The sequence below is a fragment of the Canis lupus genome, chromosome 14 (assembly GCF_003254725.2).
Source record: "Canis lupus dingo isolate Sandy chromosome 14, ASM325472v2, whole genome shotgun sequence".
In the NCBI taxonomy this organism is placed as follows: Eukaryota; Metazoa; Chordata; class Mammalia; order Carnivora; family Canidae; genus Canis; species Canis lupus.
Window position 1 is genome coordinate 48,916,358 of NC_064256.1, and position 14,515 is coordinate 48,930,872.

At 37.3% G+C, this 14,515-nt stretch overlaps 1 long non-coding RNA gene across 1 annotated transcript; it reads right to left on the bottom strand.

Moving 5' to 3' along the window:
- Nucleotides 1-673: 673 nt before the first annotated feature.
- LOC112670735 (uncharacterized) lies at nt 674-2,893 on the bottom strand. The gene is made up of 2 exons (XR_003143167.2): nt 2,754-2,893; nt 674-916 (listed from the first exon to the last, which is right to left on the bottom strand). It is a non-coding gene; the product is annotated as an uncharacterized LOC112670735 (long non-coding RNA).
- Between the last annotated feature and the right edge of the window lie 11,622 nt (nt 2,894-14,515).

A 14,515-nucleotide genomic window follows, 5' to 3' on the forward strand; every position in this document is an offset into this window, starting at 1 on the left:
CAGAGACAAGGGATTTATTACTCCTGGCACAGCATGAAGCTTGAGCTCCATATTCTTAAAGGTTCCCCTTGTCCCCCAAGTCCTGTGGAGGGATATAAACTGGCCTAGTTAAATGGCATGCACACAGCAGGTCTGTGTCACAGCTGAGGATTCCTGAGCCTCATTCTTACAAAGAAGATGCTAGCCAGTTTGCCAAAATTTGTTCCAAAGGGAGCTTTTAATTTTAATTTTATTTTTTTTAATTCTTGTCGCTAAAAAAAAATCTGCTGTCTTCTCCAGAGGGGCGACCCTGTCTTTATCTTTTAAGATTGTTTGCCATACAGTTATTCTTAGAATGGTAGTAGAGATAAAAGCTGTCATGAGACATGCTGAAACCCCTCCACATTTAGCTTTGCTGATTGAGCTAGTTGTAGGCTTTTGGTAGTGTGGTCATCCCAACTATTTCTAATTAGGCATTGAGGATGCGGAATACCTATGCAGGAAGAGGGCTGGTGTCAGTCTGACCATAAAAAGCATTCAGAACACACACATATTGATTATTGATTGAGCATTTACTTGATTTCAACAAATAGGATTCTTTACCAGCATAAGAAGGCACTCAAGCTACTCACTTTACCAAGCATTTTTAGAGTTGATATATAATCTCAACTTTAACATGGGCATGTACTCACAATGTAGATTCAATGCCAGTTTATTGAACTTCGTCAGTAAGATACAATGATATTATTGACCATGTGAAATGATGGTTTCCAGTGTAAATTTTATAAATATCTCACCATCAAGCTGATTATTTGCTAAAATGGAAAGGCAAAACAGTAAAAGAAAAGACTGCTGAGGTGTAGTCAGGGTCTTGTCTTTTCTTTGGAGAATTTCTTGGGCTTTGATAATACGACATGGGCTTCACATATGACATTGTCTGAAAGAAGCAATTCTAATTATGTGAAACAGAGAGTAGATATGCCACAATGAGACTTGATTAAAGAAACAGAGCTGATAATATTGACTTTATTATTTGGCAAAATCCCATAGGAAGCCAGAACTATTAGGTAAAACTATCTTAACAATGTCATAAGCTGATCAATAAAATCTACTCAAAGGATTAATTGGCTCACATAACAATTTAAACATATCATATTCTCTAAGGAAGCAGGTTTTATCAGGTATTTAAGACAGGCTCACGACAGATAGAGAGACATTGTGCCCTTTGTATGGCTTCATGTTAAAGTAGAACTGGGAGGGGCTAATATTTGTAGATGACTTCACGAGTTGGTTTGTATTATCTGAACTGTGAATGGATCTAAAGCTTTTTGTGGATGGCATGAAGGAAGTTTATAACTCAATATCACTCAGGGGGTCTTCCCTTAGCATACTTAGAGCAAGGGGTGCTTCAGGAACCATGCGGATCTGTGTAGAATTTGATATGTATGGATGCATTGCATTTTGGAGGGAAGAGATTTAGTAACGTTCATTAGATTCTGGAAGGATCAATCTAGATTAAGAAGAGTGTTTCAAAGCCTAAATAAACCAAGGTATAACTTGGAGACATTTAGCTTGGTGTTGTTTACTTTAAAAATTATTTTGAATGAAAATTGTACGTTCAAATGTTACAGAGAGTGGTAGACTAAATCAAGAGACAAAGAAAAATCAGGATTAAAAGAGAGGAAGGTGAGGGTAACTAAAAAGAGAAAAGAAAAAACCAACCATGGTTAACCTGAGAACAAAAAATCTTGTTTGTACATTTTGGGGGTAAACTAATTATTTGTCGACTAGCAGAAATGCCAGGCCGAGATTTTTTATTTGAGCTGATCAACTAATTTATCAAAGAAGACCATTTTTTAGTTATTGCTGAATTCTTCATAAAACCTTGAGAGTTCTGCTGTGGTATATACATGATAGGCTTTCTCTCTTCACAGAGCATCCATCAGTACCTCCACCACAATTAGGCCTCATTTCCCTCATAATTTCTCATAGGTCAAGTTGAACATCTATACAGAATCCTTCCTCAGTAATGAGCCCTCATCTTTGCCAAACTATTAACTTAAATTAGTACTATTTTTTTTTGTTTATCTCAGGATAGGGATTACTTTATTACTTTGAAATTATGGATAAAGGTTTTGAGACGTATTTCAAATTCTTTTAGCTTAGAAACAATTGAGTTATCATTTCCTCAAACTGTATTTTATATAAGAAGCATAATTCAAGACATGCGCTCTATTATTGACTACTACACAAAGCAATTTCATATGATTAGAGAAAATTGCCAAGGATGATTTAAAGCTATTTAGTGATTAATTACCTGTAAGAATCCTTTTCCTCAAAACTCAGGAAACATATATTGGCCTAACCATATATTGGCCTAACTAGAAGCTGATCCTTGGATGATTGTTATTTTTTCATTTATTTATTTATTTATTTATTTATTTATTTATTTATTTATTTAATTTTTTGATTACTTCTCCAGTCTTTTAAAACATTGTTGTCAAAACCCAATTAGAGAGAGGAAGGATATAAAACTACGTGGAATTCTCTTTTTAATTAGCATTAGCCTGGTTTATAGTTTAGGATTCCTTTCTAATATCTTGCCTCAGGACCTTGAAAGATGCTATTCTATCTGTCTGGAATACTCTTCCCCAAGATATTTACATTCATGTTGTTGCTCCAGAGTCTTCCTCCTAAACAGGCTTTCTCTAGTCACTTTGGAAAATATCAATCTAACTCAGCTAATATTTAATAATATATAGGCTATTACTTACATTTTTTCTCTTCTTCATTTCTTTACTCCCTTATTTTTCTTCAGAACATTTACCTCTTATATTCCACATCAACTGTTTTTGTCTCTATTTTTCATTAGAATGGAAGGAAACTATGAAGGCAGCTTCATTATTGAATCTCTTGCTTCTAGAATGTCGAGAACATTGAAGCTCCCCATTGAGTATTTATTGAAAAAATAAATATACAGACCTTTATCTGAATATTTTGGAATGGTTTCTTTAGATGGATTGTATAGTTGTCCTGTATAAAAACAGATGGCACTTCTTTGACTATGTTAGTCAAAGTAGACTGTATTGCCTTGTTCTAGGAGTAGTTTCTAAGAAGTTAGACTTCATACTTAGCTACTACCAGCAGGAATAGCTAAACATCAATAGCGTAATCTGAGTTGTCATATTTACCACAAACTTGTAAAATTTAATCAGTCATTTCCTTACCTGTTTAAACTTTCAGTATTTAAATCATCTTTTTTCTATTATCTTGCATAGAAATATGGCATCCTGAGCTATCACTAGTACAAGATATTAAGGTTCAAAGATCTAAATTATCCATTTATTATTTTATTCCACATAATTTTATTTATTTTTATTTAAATTCAACTAGCCAACATACAGTACATCATCGGTTTCAGATGTAGTGTTCAGTAATTCATCAGTTGTGTATAACACTCAGTGCTCATCACATCGCATGCCCACCTTAATGCCCATCACCTCGTTATCCCATCCTGCCACTCATCCCCTCCAGCAACCCTCAGTTTGTTTCCCAGAGTTAAGAGTCTCTCATGGTTTGTCTCCCTCTCTGATTTCTTCCCATTCAGTTTTCCCTCCCTTCCCACATAATTTTAAAAATAAGATCCATACAAAGAGTAATTGAAATAGTAAAGGAGAAATTATAATTCATATAAAATATGTGGAAAAGTATGATATGAGTGGCTAAATATGAAAGTTACTGCAATTGTCTATTATTTATATTCTTTGATTCCAGAAAATCAACAGCTAAATTTAGGACTTAAGGAACTTAAATATTAAATATTAAAATATTCTTTTTAAGCACTCAACTCAGGTGCTTAAAAGGAATATTCCACCTGCATCCTTCAGGTGATCTGTTTCATTTAATTCTTAAATATCACATTTTATAATCTGCGATAATCTTTAAATTACTTCAGGATTTATTTGAACTGCATAGGGTCTCGAGTCAAACAAAAAACTATGAGCTTCATTTTCACAAGAATTGTATTTTTAATTCTTTATTGCATACTTTAATATTTGTGGTGACAAATTATAGACTAATTCATGATCATCTCAAGGCAGAAAATGAATCACTATTCTTACAAAATAAGGTGAAAATCATTTTAGAGTTATTTTTAATCTACAAATCTCAATTTTAAATAGATTTTTTTTTAATCATCAACCTTTGTCTTTTTTTTGATGTAATGGAGTAAAAGTTGAAAAAAAAAGAATTGAGGAAACAGTTAAAAATGACTTAGTTGTACTGATCCAATGATCGTAGCCTCCTATCAATGTTTGCTGCTGAACTTTTCTCATTACCTGTCATCAAAAAGAGGAGAAGTACGGTCCCTATAAATTATGTCCTGGAGCAATTGCAGTAGAAAAATGGTGCTATTATTTTATCAAATTACTTTTTATCTACACAACTGCTCTCTTTGCTGCCATGGTATTGTAAATTAGGTGGTAATGTTTGAAAAAGGGAGTTGTTACTTAGTTTCTAATCTCTGCTTCTATCACTGACAAAATAATTTTGTCTTTTAAGTAAATCCTGTAAGACTCCGTTGAGTACTTTGTGGGCCGGCCTATAGCACTTGTTTGGTGCTAACACATTCTCATGATAAAAATAAATTTAAAGGAATATTTCATTTCACTAGTGTTATGGGACTATGAGTTGGTAAAGAAGTATTATTACCTTGGAGGAGAATGGTTACTTTTACATGGAGTACCAAAATCTCTTGTTAGGCCAGCTTCCAGCCAAACCTGGCAGTGAGTCCCCCAGGGAACTGGGTGTATGGACTGTTTCTTCCTTTGTGTATCATAAACTACAAGGATTCCAGTGGAGAATTGCCAGCATCTTCTCCACTCCATTTCCCTAGTTGGATGCAAAGAATTTGACTAAAGAAGAGGGCAGAACTGAAAAATGGGCAGGAAAAAACAGCAGCATGAACCTCTTTAGTTTTTCAGTTATATGAACTAAGAAATCCCATCCTTTTTCCCCTTCAGCTCCTTTAAGTTGATTTTATGCCTTTTGAAATGGAAGGAGTCCTGTATAATGTACGTTTTAGCAGTGTTTGTGGGAATACTCACATATTAGTAGTTCTTGTCCAATACACTTCCCTTGGGTTTGTCTTTATAGAGGGTGGCCAACTATCAGTTCAGAGTGCTTAAGTTTCTTCATATCCCTAGACTCTGGAATAGTATTCTCATAATTTCCACAATTTTCTAGTGGATACCATTATGTGAAATAGAAAATATAAGAGAGGGTAGTTTGTTTGGAAATTGGACAGAGTTGATCCTATGAGGATATGAGTTAACAGATAGGTGTGCCTGTGGGACTGCCACACAAGGGGCTGGAAATGCTGATCTGGAACTCAAAAGCAGGGCTCTGAATTGTAGTGAGGAGAGTGAGGGAGACATGTCTAGGAGAGGAGAGCACCCTAGGTATTCCCACAGGGTGGTGCCAACCTGTGATCCTCAGACCAGGTACAGAGGAGTTTCCAAGGGTTATGCTGGTGGGTCATCTTAAGGAAAACCACTTGCCAGATAATTGCCTTCATATATAGTATTTTTCTAAAACTGATTTACTTGAGCAGTTACCTGAGGTAGACATTCTCTTTGCTATCTTTCACCCACAAAACCTCTTTATCTGTGTTACAAAAGAAAAGCCTACCTTTTCCCATCAAGAGTCTCATTCTGGGGCATGATCTTGGGATTTCAGAGCCTGCAGGATAGCAGCAGAGGGACAGTTCAATAATTCTTCTGATTAAGGCACTATAAATTTCCCCTCCTCATGGGGAGATAGTTTCAATAAAGTTTAACTTTTTGTATTTATAATCCTTACCTTATATATTAATACTTTTATGTTTATCTCTTAAGTTTATATATGCTAATATATTTAAATTATTTTATCAAATTTATACCAATAAAAATTTTAATGAGTTCTTAATTCACAGAAAATGGATAGCCTTGTGTTTAAAAGAAATTGAAAATAAATTTCTATATTTGTGGCAGAGATAAGATGATAAGATGATAATGAATGACTTTCAAGTGTAAATATGTATATAAAGATAGCATGTTATAGAAACTAGGGAAAGAAATACAGATTCAAGGAGAAAAACAGAATTTTCCTCAGGTCCTGCCAACAAAAATATTTGAACTATTTGAACACTGTGTATGCAAGTGATTGGTGTGTCTTTGATATTAATGTGAGCAGTGCCCCTTTGACAAATGTCTGACCAAAACAAGTGTTTGGATTCTGAGACTCAAATTGGCTTCTCTAAGAAGCCAATATAATTTAAAGCCCCAAGTTAGAAATTTATCCCATTGTGACTCCTTTGGATCTTAATTTGGGGAAAATTCAAGGACCTCAATGGTCACCTTTTTTGACCAGTATTAGAAACTGAATAATCTTTGAAAAATCCCTGAAAAGATACTACGTTCTTCCTTCTATCTCTTCATCTGTCCTTCTCTCCACCCCTCTCCCTTTTTTGTACAAAACATGAATACACTTATGAAATGAATTTGTATACTAAAGATTGGTGATGAATGTTGAGGATATGACCAGCGAAGAAAGTGAGCCTGCAGTTCCTCAGGAAATACAACCAATGAACCAAGTATTATTGTGAAGTACAAGGGCCATGACAAAGGACGCACACAGGATATTACATTGAGAATGTATAAGAAACATGTACCTTATCTGGGTGAAGTAGAGATGAGGGTTATCAGTGAATGTTTCTAAAATGTGTTTTCTAAAAATGTGTCATCTAAATTAACTAATTAATCTGTCACTTCTTTCTTGAGAGGCATTGTTCTAGAAAGGCTCAAGAGAGATAAACTCATAGGACTTACATTCTATCTGGAAGGTAGAGACACAGTGAACAGGCAGCTGAGGAAATGAATGGTGTTAAGTTTCAGGTAGTAAGGAACGCCATGTAGAAAAACAGGATGATTTATTTATTCATTATGTTAAGACTTAATGAGTGCCTAGTATTTTCTTAGAACTGGTCTAAGAGCTGGGTGTACAGAGAATAAGACAGAGTCAGTTTTTTTCATGGAGCTTTCATTTATTTCTATTAAGGAAAAGAAACAAAATACGTGGCAGGAAGTCACATAGTGATAGAGGTTATGAGATGAAATAATGAGAGAGAAAGGGAGAGAGTGGGGAGGTCTATTTTTGGTAGGGTGATATTGAGGAAGATGTCCCAAGGCAGTGACAATTGAGCAGAATTGTGAATGAAGTAAGAGATCAACTCATGCAAATATCTAGAAAATGTTTGCTCTGGGTAGAGAAGCCTGCAAGGGAAAAGACTGTGATGTCAGAAGGATAATCATGTGTTTGAAGAACAGCAAGGAGGCCAGCATGGCTCGAGAAGAGGGAAGGGCTGGCAGGTAGCAAGTGAGGATGGAGATGGACAGGGTCAGATCAGGAAGCTTTGCAGACCGTGGTGAGGAGGAGTCCATTTTAAATGTGAGTAGATGCCATTGAGGATTTGAGCATGGGAGTGAGGTGGTCTGGTTTATATTTTAAAATGATCACTGCAATTCTGTTTTTTGTGTTTATGTGAGCTTAGGGGTGACTTTAGCTTATTTGGACAAAGAAGGGGATCTGAAGTGGGTACCAAAGTTTCAATCTGTGGACGAAAATTGAGAAGCCATCATATTGTATGTGGAGACCTAAGTGAGAGTTGAAGTCTGGGGGTGAGAGAGGCATGTTCTGTTCAAAGATCTAGAAAATGTTCATTTGGGCTAAAGCCTAGAGTACAAGGTTAGGAGTGAAAACGAGAAAGCTGGAAATGTAGAGTTGTGAAGAAGGAGTTTGGATTTTATCTTGAAGACAATTGAAGTTTGGGAGGATTTTAGGTGCGGCAAACAGAGCAGTTCTGTATTTTGAATGGTTTGCTCAGGCTGTTGGAGAAGGGGCTGCTGGAGTTGGCAGACCAAGGAGGGCATGACAGTAACCCAGGCAGAGGGATGGTGACCAGGATTATGACCAGGATTTGTCCGAACACATCTTGGGGGTACCTCCTAATTTTGGAAACTCTGATTACTGATCAAGACATTCTTCTACAGAGTCAATCCACCATCTTGGAATTTCCGCCAATTTTTCTTAGTTTCTCCTCTTGTTACACAGGACAAACTTCATTCTGTTTCTGTCTGGCAGTCCTTTATACAGTTAAAGGCAACCATTAATGTCTCCTTTTTTCACATTTCTATTTTTGTGTGTAAATGTCCCAGATTTTGTTCACTCCTGTGAGTTGAGTGTTCCCACATGATATAACTTTGTTCCCTCTCAATATCCTGTTTATTTTTATCTTGACCAGTTCTCTTTGGTCTGTGGCCTGTCAGAGTGTGCCATACTAATTCTACCTGCATAATAAAGGGGTGAATTATTTCTTCCCTTTTCCTAATTATTACATTTTACAAATAATAACTGATGTTCCCAAGAACCTTTCTGGTACTTGTACAACACAACTGCACTTGCAGTCAACTAAAATCCTCATTTTTCCCCTGTTAATGATACCATTAAACCACATCCTCTTCTTTTTACACCCTTGATTTCTTAATTTCAAATTCCTACGTTTGGACTATTGTTCCACTCTTTGTGATTCTGATTCTGGCATCCAGCCTATGAACTCTAGCTCTCAGGTTCCTGATATCTATAGTAATCCCCATGACAGAATTGTTTTTGCAGCTATTTGGTGGCTCCCTACTCTGTTTTAATGGATCTTGCTCACTAAAGGTGCCAGTGAAGAATCTCTTCAATAGCTTCCAACTTTTTCTGCAACCCTCCATCACCTTCCTGTATCTACCCCTCCAAATAAAGCCTGCGTGGTATAGGTATATATTCTGTGTTCTGTGTGTATATATGACAATGAATTTAATTAGGTAAACATATCTCTGATATGGTTATAGGTAGATAAAATGCAGTTTCCTTAATAAGACTTTAAAGGAGACTTCATTGTTAATGCTATAAGAATCTATGATATAGGAGAGCTGACTTTTAAAAAGGAGAGACTTTGGCAGATATTTAACTTATAGTCACACATTGGTCTGGCCTTAGGTCTCTATGTCTTCTTTCTCAGGCTTGGGAACTGAATTAAATAATCGATAAAGAAGTGTCTGCTCCATATTAGTTAATGTCCTTGACACTGGTTATTTGTAAATAACAAAGATCCCATCCTCATGGAGTTTACATTCTGGTGGATGAAACAGACTTTCAAGAGATAAATGCTGTATGTCAGGGGACAATACGTGCAATGGATAAAAACCATGGAAGGTAAGGAGGAAAGGGAGTGCTGGGGCCAGGGCTTACTATTTTATATAGAGTAATCAGGGAAGGCTCTTACAAAAAATGACATTTGTACAGAGACATAAAGGATGTGAAGGAACAAGCTTGACAGATATCATAGAAAGAGTTTACGTGTAGAAGTAGCAAAACATGCAAAGCCCCTGAGCTTGGGACATGCTTCTCATGTTCAAGGCTATTGTAGTTGGAGCTAAACCTGGTATGCAAAGGGAAGAATAGGAGATGGGTCAAAGAGGTAGTGAGAGGGGGTGGGATGTATGTTCCTGTAAATTTGTGGTTCTCACACATTTCCCTTTGTCCTCATCTTCTGAGGAACTTGTTAAAACAGACTTCTGGGCCCCACTCCCAGAGTTTTTATGACTCAGTAGGTCTGGCATGGGACCTGAGAATTTACCTTTCTGACAAACTTTCAGATGATAGCGTTGCTATGCTGTAGGGCATTGTAGATCATGGTAAACACTTGGGCTTTTATTGAATGATACGAGAACCGATGGATGAGAAAGTGTAGAGGAGTGACATTTTGAAAGCATAGTCTGGCTGTCTAGAGGACCAGGGTGAAAGCAGGGTGTCTAAAAAGGAGGCTGTTGCAATAATCATATAAGAGAAGATGGTAGCTCTGTACGGGGTAGTGGCAATCTACCATAGAAGTGGAGAAAAAGTAGTTGAATTCTAGGTATAATTTGAAGGAAAACCCACTCCACATTTTTACATACCCTGGACAATATGAGTAAGTAATGGCATTAAGAGTCTGTCTTTTCTGTATTTTCTTGGATTGCTGGCCCATATTTAGTGCATCCTGCACAACTCGAGTTGAAACCTTTAATTTAGTGCATATTTTGCATGCACTAATATACATGAATACAAGGTGTCAGGATAATTGACTCCTGTGATAGGCTGCAAGTATGTATCTTTAAAATACCAGGCATATGCTCTAGATTTTATTTTGTTTCACCTTTGTTTTATTGAGCTAAAGTATGTCATTTATGAGACCATTACTGTCAACTTCGAATTTCATTAAATCATTCAGGTTATAATAGAAGACATCGACAAAAGGACTGGCTGTGCTTTGTGTCTTTTATAGGATTCCTTGGAAATGTCATTATGATTATGTCTTTTTGTTAAATGGGATTTATAGGAACTGCTTAACATTTATAGAGGAGACAACAGCCCCCTCCCAGCCAAAACTCACCCCTCTGCTCCGTGCTTATGAATCCCGATGCTTTTGCTGTATAGAAACTCATTTTTATAATGCGTGGTGGTCTCAGACTTCAGTTTTGTATCTGGAAGTCTTGGTGCCACAATGACAACTTGTCTTGAGCCAGTTCATCTTCCTATTGAATGATAGTGTTTGCTATTCGAATGGTAACACAGGGTGAGGGTCATTCTATCTGACAGTGTTGCCAACTGAAATGCTTAGTGTGTTTTTAAATCGTGGGTTATTAGAGCCAAAGGGACTTTATAAATCACCTTGTCTGTTCTCTCATCTTACAGAAGTGGAAAATGAAACCAGAATACCTAAGTAGAAGACTTTTTCTTTTCCCTCCTTCTTTCCCTCCTTCCTTTCTTCTTTCCCTTCCTTCCTTCCTTGACTTCTTATTTTCTTTTTCTCATAACCATTATTAGAGACAAGCAGGTATACATTAAAATCCATTATCTGTGGTTGAATAGTGAATACTCTAACAAGAAATTTTGCCAAAATACAGCAGTCACTCTGTGATCAAAGCCATAATGTTAAAAATGTGGCTTGTGAAATTATCTTTGGAGCGATAACGTGAGGGGGGGCCGAGAGGTGTCCTTAGGGATGGATGGAGCTCCATCTTAATCTGAATGACAGGCATATTGAAGAGAGGAGAAAGCAGTTTTTATTTCTTATTGGAGAGGAAATCCTTCTTTTAGCTACTCAGAATCGTTTCTTTTAAAAGCTGTCCTATTAATAACAGTCAATAAAACTCTGGGGGGATAAAAGCAAGATCAGTAATCAGTTAATGCAAGGGGGGAAATGGTGTGTAACAATGTGTGGCTCCATTGGGATACTGACCCTGAAACTCACGTCATGCCTTAGAGCAGTTGGTACATGCCTTCTTTTTAGTTACTAGTCAAGTACCAATGTCATTTTCTCAGATATTTCCAAGCTGTGAGAGGTAACTGCCTAAAAGGAAATCTGGGGGCTATTCCTAGAACAAAGTGAAAATTGATTGTGAGAGGGAAAACAACAGCTATTCCCTACAATAGGGTAGCGGGAGGGTGAAGAGGTTCTCTGAGGGCTCTTTTGAGACTGAACCAAAACTTGTCTACAGACCAGGCTTGCTTTCCAAGCCAGGATATGATAGCAAGAGAGGTGGACGGGGCAACCGTCTTTTCAGTATCTGGGATCTCAATTCCTTTTTCCCCCCCTAAAATCCATATTTCTTAGATTTATCTCTTTCTAGAATACTCTTTTCCACGTTTCCACCTGCCTGCTGTCCTTGCAGTGTGGACCTACTGTTGTATGATTCATAGGTCTCGTGCACGCTTGCTTTACTTCTTAGGGAAGGAGAGAGACTTAGAGGCAGACAGGGAAGGGGGAGTCTGAGATAGTATTCACCATTTGTCCTTACACCTGGCGGATGGTTTTCTGTGTTTCCATGTGAACATGTGTTTACGAGAAATATTGCTCATGAAATAGTGTCTCATTATACTATGTGGGAGAACATTTTAGAAGAAAATAAAATGATCTGCCCATCAAATATAGTAATAACCCAAGGCAGATAAGTGTTTGGGCTTAAGGGAAAGAACAGGTGTGTAAATAGATAACTGGACAAAACCACGTTGGAGAGATGAGGTGCATGAGGGCTACTCCCGACTGGATGTCCTTATCACGTTGGAGTATTTACTATTCCTAGAACACGCTGTACAATTTCACCCTCTGTGCATATTCACACTCCTGCCCCACGAAACCTGTCAACTACCCCACAGACTCTAGCAATTGACGATGACTTTCCTTCAGGGCTCCGTGAAAACTCCTCCTCGAAGTCTGTCCTTTTCCATTTGAAGTGCTATTTCCTTTGTGCTCTGGCAGCCAGCAATTTGCTTCTGCCTCTACTTGCGGCCCTTATTTCATTTTCCCTTGGGTAATGTTTAGCTGTTTACATGCATGTCTGCACCACTAGATTATAGGCTTCTCGATTACAGGTACATTATCTTATATTTCTTTACTGTGTGACACCTAATGCAGTGACTCCTCGTACTGGCCCACTCAATACGTGTTTGCTGAATGAATGAGTGTAATGGATCAGTTTGTCCTTTGGATTCATCCGTGGAAAAGTCTGAATGAAGCACGGAGGCTGTATCTCGTCCGAGTTTATATATCTAGAGAGGGAGATGGAAGCCACTTGAAATGATGAAACTAGTCTTTTTTTTTTTTAAACTAGTCTTATTTTGATTCAAATAACATTTTTGATATTTTCAATGCATGTATCCTTTCTGCTTTAGCACATTTAAAAATACATGATTTGGCTTTGTTTCTACGTGGGTTTTTTTTTTTTCCTGGTGCATGTGTGTGTGGTCTACCCTCTTAATAAATTTTTAAATGTATCATACAGTAATGTTGACTATAAGCACTAAAGTTGTATAGCATATCTCTGGAACTTATTCATCTTGCATAACTGAAACTTTATACTCACTAGAGAATAATTCTCCAGTGCCCTTTCCCTTCATCCCTGGTAACCAGCATTCTACCCTCTGTTTTGTGAATTTGCCAATTTTAGATACCTAATATATATGAGACCGTGCAGTATTTGTTCCTTTATTTTTTTTTAAACTTTTATTTATTTATGATAGGCACACAGTGAGAGAGAGAGAGAGAGAGGCAGAGACACAGGCAGAGGGAGAAGCAGGCTCCATGCACCGGGAGCCCGACGTGGGACTCGATCCCGGGTCTCCAGGACCGCGCCCTGGGCCAAAGGCAGGCGCCAAACCGCTGCGCCACCCAGGGATCCCTATTTGTTCCTTTATAATTGGGTTATTCTGAAACTTTGAATCTCAAACTGGAGGACAGTATGCTGTCCTCCATATGTGGCATATGGCAGGATTTCTTTCCTTTTTAAGGCTGAGTAATATTTCATCATATGTATGTTTCCTTTTTCCATTTATCCATCAATGAACATTTAAGTTGTTCCCATATCTTGGCTATTGTGAATAATGTCACAATGATCATGGCAGTGCAGATACCTCTTCAAGATCCCGATTTCAATTCTCTATACCCAGGAGTGGGTTTGCTGGATCGTATGAAATTTTTAATATTTTAAGGAAACCCAATGCTATTTTCCATAGTAGCTGCATCACTTTACATTCCCCCAGCAGTGCGCAAGGGTTCTACTTTCTCCACATCCTCACCAACACTTTATTATTATTAATAGTAGTAGTAGTACTAGTATTATTATTTTGAATAGCCATTCTAACATATTGAGGTGATTTTCAAGAAACCCCCCCCCCCAATTTGTTTACTTTTGTGACTGAGGGATCCTCCCACTCAAACACAACACAGGCACTCACTCTCATCACTATTGTCAAATAAATATGGTACAGCAAATGAAGTCAGTTCCTGGTTTGTGGTTCTGGACTATGACTGATGGAGGTATCTGGATCAGAGTCCAAATTTAATAGCTCCTGTGCTCCTTGTAGTTCTGTATTATACTTTTTAAATTCATATGTATATAAATGGGTGAGAGATTTAACTACACGTTTTGAAGTGCTTTATTCTTTCCTAAAGGATCCAATTTCTCCTCCTTCCCCTTTCTGTTCCTCAGAACCTTCTTCCCCATCCTCCTTGTTCTTCTGCACTGCCATTGTCTTTGTCATCTTCCTAATCTTTGTCTCTTCTCTTTCCTCTCCTCCTCATTATTGAGGAATCTGACAGCTTGGTGTAGGTTCTTTTGTCCTTTACACTGAAATTGAAAGGTCCCTAGCAACTAGAAACTGAAGTTCTTTAGGGAAAAAGAGAATTAAAACAGAAGAGATGTATCTTGGTATCTTAGTTCTTCAAAATAAATAACCGTGAGGACCAAATGCTAAATATGGAAAAGTTGTCTGATGTATGTCCTATTGATAGTGTGATGGTTATTTTTATGTGTCAATATGACTAGGCTATAGAATCCAGTTTTTACATCAAAACTCACATAGGTACCTCTGCAAAGGTGTTTTATAGATGTGGTTAACATCTACAAACTTGAGG